This window comes from Parus major, chromosome 2 (genome assembly GCF_001522545.3).
Source record: "Parus major isolate Abel chromosome 2, Parus_major1.1, whole genome shotgun sequence".
Lineage (NCBI taxonomy): Eukaryota > Metazoa > Chordata > Aves > Passeriformes > Paridae > Parus > Parus major.
The window spans coordinates 39180621-39190800 of NC_031769.1; positions in this window are offsets into that span (position 1 = coordinate 39180621).

A 10180-nucleotide genomic window follows, 5' to 3' on the forward strand; every position below is an offset into this window, starting at 1 on the left:
GATAACTACCTTGTCCAAATACACTAACACAAGTAACAGATTTGACCATCAGCAGTAGCAATAGCAGACTTTAAAAACATTTTCAGTTTAATTTCCATACAAGTCAAAATTATAAGCAGCTGATTTTTAACATTGATTTGTATTTCTTACCCCATCCAGCTTGTGTGTAATACATAAAATGTTACCTTGTGAAGCAAAGCAGTGAAATCCATCCTCAGACTTCACCATATGTTTAATGCTCACTGCACTTCAGTGCTAATTTCACATCACCATGGCCAGTTTAGGAGAAGGAGACACCTTCCTTATATTTTACCTTCAAATGATTTAGCCCTATGGTAGCCATGATGTTTATTTTGTCCCTAGGAAAAAAGAAAGGAATAGTTGTTTAACATAAGAGACAACATTGGCACAATTTAGGCTCAAGAAGGTTTCTAGATAAAAGAAGAATGAAATCTAGGGAACCCTTTTAGGACAGGTTTAGGGCAACCTTGAGAAAGCTAGAAACTACTTAGTTTAAGATAGACGAAGTAGTAGTTAAGTAGTAATTAATAAGTAAGTTAATAGTAGTAGTAATTAAGGACTTCAGCGTGTAAATGCCTGCAGTAGGAGAAGACTTTTCCAAGGAAAGATTCCAAGAAGTTCTTTCCAATCATGTGATCTCACACATTTCACAGCTGCACTTGTTCCTTGTTTTCTATACAGGCTCTCACTCTAATATTCTAACCTCACCCAAGCAGGTCTTCACATCACCAAAACAATCAGTACCCTTTATTATAACCCTACTTAGCCTAAAGTCATGAGTTTAACCTTTAACCTGTTCCTCAGCCAAGGAAGAATATTAAAGATTAGTCAACTTCTGTAAAAATGTTTTACATGCACAGAAGGAAGACAGTAAATAAACACCAAAGATATTCATATATCCAGAGTTCCAGGTAGCTGAGGTAAATTGTGCAACATGGGACACCAAATCTCTTTTCCCATTAGGCTTTCCAGATGATTATATTCTTCCCACACAATTTCTCTTCCATCACTCCAGGGAGTTTAATCATACCTGTTGTGATGAAAAGCCAAGTTCTAAATTAGTTTGGACACCCTCTGGGCTCAGTTCCAAAATGCCCAATGCACCACATGCTAATTATCTACATATAAAATGCATTCAGAGCTGGCATTTCTGTTTCAAAATGATGTACCACAAGGTCTTCATACCTTTATATACCTTTATAAACAGTTGTAACATCAACTGCATTAACATTATTTTCCTTTTTTTTCAATTAACAGTTGGGATAAGAAAAAAAAAAGCAAAACCAAAAATAGACAATAAATTTCTGCAGTCACTGCCTTTCCAAATGAAGTATCTTTACAACATAAAAGTCTTCAATTTGCTGTTGTGGTGTTTGTTTTCTGGCCAAGAACATAGCCAAGAAGCATGCCTAACTTCAGATGCTTTTCTTCCATATTTAAGAAGTTTCAGCTCTTGAGAAGTAAGATACTTAGAGGGAGAAAACAGAAGCATAACAAAGTCATAGTCTTATAACATTTAAATAATCAGTTATAATAAATCAAAATACAATATTATTTAATTACAGATTATGTGCTTTATTGAATATTATCAAATTCATTTTACATTGCCCTTTTCCTCTTACATTAAAGCATAACCTTATATAGTTCTATTTTCTCCACGCGAGATAGGAAATCTTTACTTTAAAAGGGGAATTAAGCTAGAAGGTACCAGTAAAACAGGAAGGTAACTCTTTCACTCCTGGCCTCCTGGGAGAGAACAGATTTGAATATTGTTCCTAATAGAGCATGGTCAGTATAGTGAAAAATGTATTTGTGGATGAAGGACATGATTGATGCAAATGAGGTTACACGTCCCACTAGGCACAGCTTTGTGATATTTTTGGGGGAGGAAGTGGTGGCCTACTCTGCTTACCTCCTCACTTAAAGAGAAATACTGCATAGATCATCATCCTCACTATTTCCAGTTTTCTGGCACTCTTAGAGGAGCACAGATATATGGAACATTTATTTACAAGTCAAATGCATGTCCCACGTTTATGTAGTAATTAAGATGACAGTGCTGCTAATGAGCTGTATGTATTCCCTAATGCAAATCAGATTAGGAATTATGGAGATTATAACCTCCCATGAGGGAACTGTTGTCCAAATCCCTTGTGTAAATATGACTTCTAGAAAGTTCGGATCTCCTATCTGTGACTTCTAGTTACCATTACAACATATTACATTAAAGAGTCTCAGCTGAAAGGAAAAGTTATCAATGGCAAATGTAGGTGCATTATTCAGGAGAGAAAGTCATTACAGCATAAATTCAGAGATTACTGTCCCTCAGAACATTTTTCTTAGCAAAAACAGTTTATCACCAATAGGTAAGTAACATTAAACAAAATAATACTTTCCAGGTCCTTGTAATCTAATCTATCATTGTATCTTTTTCTTAATGAAGAGGTGCTCACCAGATTGTATTAAGCGGTAGGATGTCCACAAAAAAAAAAGCCTAGGAAAAAAACAGATCAGGGTTGAAAATTTTCCTGAGCCATTATCAAAGTGCACTCTGATTCTTGTCATTCAGGGCTCTTTCACACGTGTGCTTTCAATTCTAATGACTTTACTTCCAGTCTGGAAATCGCCATGGCACAAATCCCAGCCATTAGACAATTTCGGGCAAAGAAGCTGTGAGGCTTAGAGAAAGAAGAAAGCAGCCGAAAATGAGAATGGCTAGCTAAGGAAAGCAAGGTACAGCATGACCTGTCTCAATTTCTAAATAGCCTGCACTCCAGGATTTGCTGAGTGAGCTGGCAGTGAGTTTAGAAGTGATGGCCCTAGGCCATCGCAGTGCAAATGGAAGCTGCTACCTGCACTCTCTGTGCTGTACCATGTAAGTTCTTAGAATATTGATGGAAGTACTGAATTGTAAGTAAATGCTCCCCAGAACAATCGTTCTGTCAACAAATGGAACACATGTTCCAGCAGCACTCTGGTAACTGAGTAGGAGTCGGATTACATCCCATCAGCCAGCTGGGAAGTTTAGTTTTCCCTTGTGATTGCGAACCACCAAGTTGTTTTTGGCAAGATACAAATAGCTGTGGCCCTGACAGACATCTAGTCACTAAATTTCCAATTATGGAGAAGTTACACTTAAGAGTTTCAGATCTGAAATATGGACTTCACCTTAATTCCACAGCTATTTCAAAACAATTTGCCTACAAAGTTGCAGGCCCATCTGGGCAAAAAAAAAAGCCACAGAAGTTCAGAAAAAGTTTGTTAATGCACTTGTATTTGTCTAGAAAATTATTAAAATGCCAATAGCCAGGGCATATGGATTTCCAGTTTTAGTAAAACATAATTATTTTATTTCAAAATTGGCTTTTTTCAACTGATTGGTATTATTAGGGGATGAGGTGAGAAAGCAAGTTATTCAGCTTCCACTCAGGTGCCTTCAAAATTCCTTTGTATTAAGAATTCATGTCTTGTGTATTTCAGATTGCAAAAAGGGTTTTCTGTCCAGGTATACGAGTAGATGGGATAGGCACTACTTTCTTCATGCTGCTGAAGTGCCTTTTATACTCTTCACAATTATACTTCTTCAGTATGGCCTATTTAGAAGGTGCAACATACCTGGACAATCTCAAATTCCTATCTCATAATAGACAAGTCAAATTTCTTGAAAGGAGAAGATTTTATTTTTGTGATCATGCAGGTCACCTAGCATAGCAGAAATTTTCATACACAATATTTGCTAAGAAATTAATCCAAAGGACTTCAGTAAAATCAAATATTAGATTATATATTAAATATTTTAAGATGAAGCAATGTCTAAATTAATTAATTTTAAATAAATAACAAGGAAAGAGAAAACTTGTGAAAACAGAATATGGAAATCAATTTTGGGGAAAAATTTTTACAAGACACAATTATTTGCATCTTTTAAATTGGGCTACTTTATATGAAATGCTTTATGCCTGTAACCAGATGTCTTTATTAGTGACTAGATTGCCTACATGTACAAAATGGGTTGCAGCAGATACTCTGAAATTTGAGAAAATCTAGGTTCTTTGCATAGTGTGTTTGTAGCAATTTAAATTTCAAATAAGCAAATCTGGAACAAAACCCCAAGACAGTATGCATAAATCTTGAACCTAACTCATAATTCTCATTTCAAGCCAGCTCCCAGTTACAAAACTCTCGTTTACTTTGGTGAGTGTTGCTAAAGTATTCTCAGTCTAAAGTAAAAGCAAAACAATTGTCCTTGTGTTACTTACTTCTTCAGGTGTGGTAGAACAGTTTGGGTTGGAGGGAACCTTTAAAGGTCATGTCCTCCACACTCCTGCAATGGCCAGTGACATCAGCCCATGGGGTAGCTCAGAGTACAATTTCATGACTCTGTGATTCTTGAAAGTGAAATGAGCATTAATTCTATGGTAGGAATATTGCCACTGAAAGCAGTGGCTCTGAGTCACATCAGCAGATTCCATAGTGCTTTGTAAAGAGTTGCACAGAATTTCTATTCATCTCTAATTTTGATACAGATTTTCAGATTTTTTTCCTCTTAAAAAAACCAAAACACATAATGTTCACTATCTTGATTTAAGGATTTTATCAATGTATATAAGAGGATTTTTGGAAACAAATATTATCACCATCTCCAGGACAATGGAAGTTCCTATGGCACTAAAGGAAGAATGCTTCCACAAGTACAAAATATCATAGGACAACAGCAGTATTACACAGAACAGCCTAAACTAAGCTGATTTTTAGGATGCCAACTTGGATGATGGCTAGTGATGGGAAGTGATCTAAAGGCATGTTTGCACTTAAAATTTATATACACCCACTTTCAAGATCCCATTTACAGCACGTAGCTCTCCTGAAGCCTGTTTTATTTCAGCTTAGAAATTATTTTTTCTTCCATATTTTTAGTTCTAATCAAAAAATACTTTATTTTAAAGACCTATACTAACTGTATCTAGCAGAAAATCATTTTGGCCTGGATATAGAAGGGGTAGAAAAAGCCAAATACAGTCTCTGTTGTTTCACTCTTTCCTGAACAAGACATACTCTGAGCAAAACCTTTCCTTATGAAAGATTTGCAGCTTGTGTAAATCATCTTGGCTACCCTGGCTTGACTGCATCTGTGTCAAGCAGTCCATGTACAGCCTAAGCAATAGCAGTACATCATCTCAGAAGAGTGCAGGGATAGATAGAAGGGAAGAAGCTGACCAGGCATGAGACTATTCTAAACTGAGAACCAAGTTGGCAGGTTAGCATGGAACACTGATGGGGCTGATCCCTCTGGTGAGAAAGCATCCATAGAGATGTACCCCCAGATAGCTGCTGACATTTTGTGACTCTCCTTTGCCTTTTATGGGAGCTGCCATTTATAGGCAAGAGGTGGTTCTTATTTATTCCTTCCCAGTTTCTGGATCTAAACCTGTACTAAAAGTCTGTTCAACAAACCCACATGAGACTTCCCAGTTTGAAGCTGCCACCACCACCCTGCTGAAGTTTGAAGTTAACACACAGTGTGGTTTGGCTCTCCACCTTATCTTGCCATCAGCATTTGTCTTAAGCTTTTATTTATATTGTTCTGTCACAAGTGAAAACATACAGAGACAACTCTTTTATCTTCAGCTTTGTGGTGTGGTTTGGAGTGATTTTGGCAATGCCATTTATAATCAGACCTGCTTAAGCTGTGAGTAAAACATTCATTTACACCAGCAGTTACAGAAATCATGTTTACACATTCAGTTCTGACTTAGTACAACCAATAATTGTAACATGCTTTTTGATCCCTAATTGCAAGGTACAATAAGAACATACAGTCTTGCAATCCTTATACACACTTACTATTTTTCTGTTTCATAAAAAATTACTATCATAGCTACAGAGAAATATATCCCAGAAATTTAGCACACAAACATTGTCTGTAAAAAAAAAAAAAAAAGTTTCTAGGATTTGGTTTCTCAAAGAAAATAAACATAATAATGACAATATTAGGGCCCCAAGTTTGGTCTCTGTTCTCAGATCACACAAGATACTGAAGTGTTACTGCTGTATTGCGTTTCAGTAAGAAATTTGCTCCCCACCTTCTTCTCCATTACAGTTCCATTTGAAGGAAAAACAAAACACTACTGAAAAGAGTTGTTAATTCAACATTAACATAAGTTCAGCAAAGCTCTGCACAAATCTTCTAGTACAGAATATGGCTTTCTTTGTTTAAGCTTCCAAATTACATTATATAAAAGCGTATTAGAATTTATATCACCCACCCAAAACCCTGTATAAACCCTAAGCTCTGCTAAGTGTAATACAAACCAAAGATAGAAGATTGTAGAGGGAAATAAAATGCCAAACATAAGCTTCACAATTTGCCAAGAAAACTGTAGATAAAAATAAAGTTTAGAGTTTAACTCTAATTCTTGGCTTCAGGAAAGCTTACTTTGCTAAGGACTAGAGTTTAGAATAATTCCCCAAAGAACTCTGGCACTAGGAGACTGCAAGGACTTATGTTATTTAGAAAACAATGTCTTCTACAGACAGAATGATTAGCTTTCAAGAGTGTATCTGGCTTTCCTTCTTCTTAGTTTTTAGTTAATATAAAATCCTTTTGACACTAGTCTTTTTGGAGAAGACCCAGAGTGGGGGAAAACGGTTCCATTAAAATAGGACAGCTTTGCAACAGAGATGGTAAATTCCACTATGTCTCAGAGCAGAAGCAACAGTAATCAGATATTTTTGGCTACTTTATGTTCTCTCTGGCTACAGAAAAAAAGGATTTTCCCCTGTGAAAGTCTGCACCCCAAATAACTCCAGTATATCACTGTTGTCTCAAGATGTCTAGTCCAAGTTACAATTCTAGAGCTTATTGTTACTACCAAGTTTTGACTTTTGCACATTGTTCCATACAAGGAAGTTTATGCCACCATCTATTTCTACCACTGAAATGTTCTGTTCAAATCTAGTCCCTGAGAGCAAGACTATAATTAGCAGAGCTCATGGCAATGAAGAAAAATCAACTCCTAACTTGTGAGACTGATTCCCTTGCACCTCTTATGTCTGACTCAGAATCAGAAGGCTGGTGTGTGAAGCCATAGCTATGTGGTTTTATCTGCACCTGGGCTGCTGCTGTCTTGCTCGCCTCTGCATGCTAGCATTTACCTCTCCTGTGCTACCTAGCACTGCTGCTTCTGCAATTGTTTGGAGAGGTGAGCCAGCTGAAAAACAATCCTCAAAAAAAAGAGATTCATTTTTGTCTGGCTCAGCCCTCAAAGGAGACAGGACAATGGCAGCTCCCAGTAGTACAGCCACAATTGCTGCAACGCTGCACCTTTATTCACATCTCCAGCTTGCCCATCACATCAGACTCTTTATCTCCTCCACTAGATTTTCTGACTGAAGCCCTGTGATTTCCTCTTGCAGATCCTCAGTTAGCTGAAGCTCTTCATAAGCATCCCCTAAGCTATCTTATTCTTCCACTTCCAATCCCCTGCACTTAACATCAGTGAAAATGCTGACATGCAGTGACAACTTGTTATAAGCAGAGATCAAAAATATCCCCCTTGTTTACTTACCCTGCCTATTTGCAAGACTTGTTTATGTGACAGTCTTTGAAGTACTGGCTATGTCTGTGCTATATACTGCTCAAATACAGAACAAAAACTTCAGCTGGGGACACAAGGCAATAAAAGTTCCACATCCTAGAGCCAATAGAACAGTTGCTCAAGGAACATGTGATGTGTGTATCAGTACCAGTACTTCCAGTGCTGGCACCTGTTGCCATTGCTGTTACTATCACCAATACATAGAAAAAAAAACTAAATTAAATTAAATTTTAAAATTAATTTTGAGGTAAGGAGCATTTGTGTTACTTGGGCTGCATGTTACTAAATAAGCTACCCATTATGCATGCTCACTGTGCCTGTTCTTGTGAAGCAAGAGAGAAATAGGGGTCTGTGATGAAAAGCCCTCCACTAGTTGCAGCTGCCTTCAGGAGCAGCAGAGCGACCCAAGCCAGCAGGACTTACTACAACAGAGAGGAAGGATTGTGCTTAACCTCTCACACTGACTAAACCCCACAGACAGCAGCTCTTCCACTCTGTCCTCTGACAGGTATGAACCCTGAGCACATTTTCAGCCCTGTTGTAGCAAAGATCTTTGGCTTCAGTGAAAGAGCCCTGAATGTCACCTGCACACTGCTGACGCAGGTTGTCTCACTGCTTTGCATGCTTTTTCAAATGTAGATGTTCCTGACAAACACCAAGTGGGATGAAAATGTCACTCAGCACTACTAGCACATATTTTTCAGGCAAAAAAGACAAATAAAAAGGAAAAATCAAAGGCCATTCCTTCTGTCCTTGCTAGAGTGCTCAAGCAAGCTGCACACTATAAATCTGGGACACCTCAAAGTACCTTTGTTAATAGGCCCAAATGTGATTCCTGGTAACAAAGTCCAGACTGTGTTACTAAAATAAGATGGAAGAAACTAAGTACTCTTTGGACATACTTTGCCAGTAGACTGCCAGCACAAGCTATGTATGACTCATCCTGATAAGAGCAATCCTCCAGCAACTGTCCCACAGTGTTGTTCTGTTCTTTAGGTACAAACTGCAGTTGCTTTTTAGCACACCTCCACCTAGGAACCCAGACAACATCATTCTTTCCTGAAAAGCTCATTTCCTAGCCCACCTTGCCAGGCAAATCTCCATCTCAAAACTGTACTGCTGCCTGGGAAAGGATTCTTGGATCCCTTAGGCCTGCAGGTTTGCAGTGCCTCTTAGATCCCACTCTTGGACATATTTACATGGTTTCTGAAACCTGGAAAGAAAATGTGGGCTCTGCTAGAAACACATTAGGTAAAGGCACAGCAAGAACCTTACTGAGAAGTGAAGAAAACATACAATCCAGGCTGCTTTCCTCCAGAATAGGCAGGTTCTTGATAAACCTGGTAATGATGCCACTCCAGTGTTGTCACTCATGTTGTCACTTGTCACTCGTATCTCCTAAGACCCAGAAGGAGAGCAGCTGGCAGTGCCCACTGAGAATGGATTTAAGGTATAACCTCTGATGGCAGATATATACTGAAGAGGGAGATATGGACTTCATTTACAGCAGGAACAGCTCTGTCCTAAGTCAGGTTAAACCTACACTTTGAAAGAGACACAGTAAGAGCAAGGGGAGACAATTCAAATTACTCTGGCACACATTTTTCTCACTCAGGAAGTCTGTATATACATTCCCCCTCCTTTGCAACATATGAGATGTATGCAGGTAGTTAGAGAATAAAAAATTTGGCTTTTTAAGACCGTCTTATTCCAGGTGTGTGTCCTAAAGAAGCAGACTGAAGGAAGGGACTGAGAATTTCCACTGAGGAGCACACCAGGCGGTTAAGAGAGCACTGAAAGTGGTCCTGATGGTCCTGACTCTGGAAAGTAGCACATGACAGCCCACTGGCCCTCTGTGTTGTGCAGCTTTGTGCATCCCCACTGCACCAGAGTGAACAGTTTAAGCTGACACTCTTCGCCCCCTGGCAGTGACAACCAGAGGCCGTGTGTGTGGCCAGGTCCCACAGTGCCGCTGACAGGCACGTACTAACACAGCTTTGCAAATGCCCATCCCCAAATATGTTTGTCAGTCAAGGAATTTTGACAAGGTACTCACAGGATGGCATTTGCTCATCTTGCAAGCTATAAAATTAGATTTTCCATGGGCATGGAGCACAGCAGAGGTCCTACAGATCAGGACTTTGGACACTGGTAGGATGCTGTTCACAGTGCCTGTGCATTTAGTGTCTGTAGCCATTCATACTGATGGCATATCACAAAGATCCTGAGCATCAATGTAACAGCCAGGCAGCCAAAGGCCATTATCCACTCCAGCTTTTAGTGTCAGACCTGGCTTTAGTCACATTGGCCAAGACCTGTGACAGGCATAAAGAAATGGAACAGTTGGTCTGAGTTCATCTATATGGAATTGGCCTAAACACTACAGCCTCTCTCTTTACTTCTGCTAGCAGAGATTGATCTGCATCCAGTGTTCTGTATTGTACCAAAGGACATGGCTTCACAGCCTGAGCCTGTGTCACACAAACCACTGCTGCTAGGTTAAAACCAACCTTCTGTATATTGGCTATTGTGCCTATAATGTTTGCTTCTTATGTTATCTT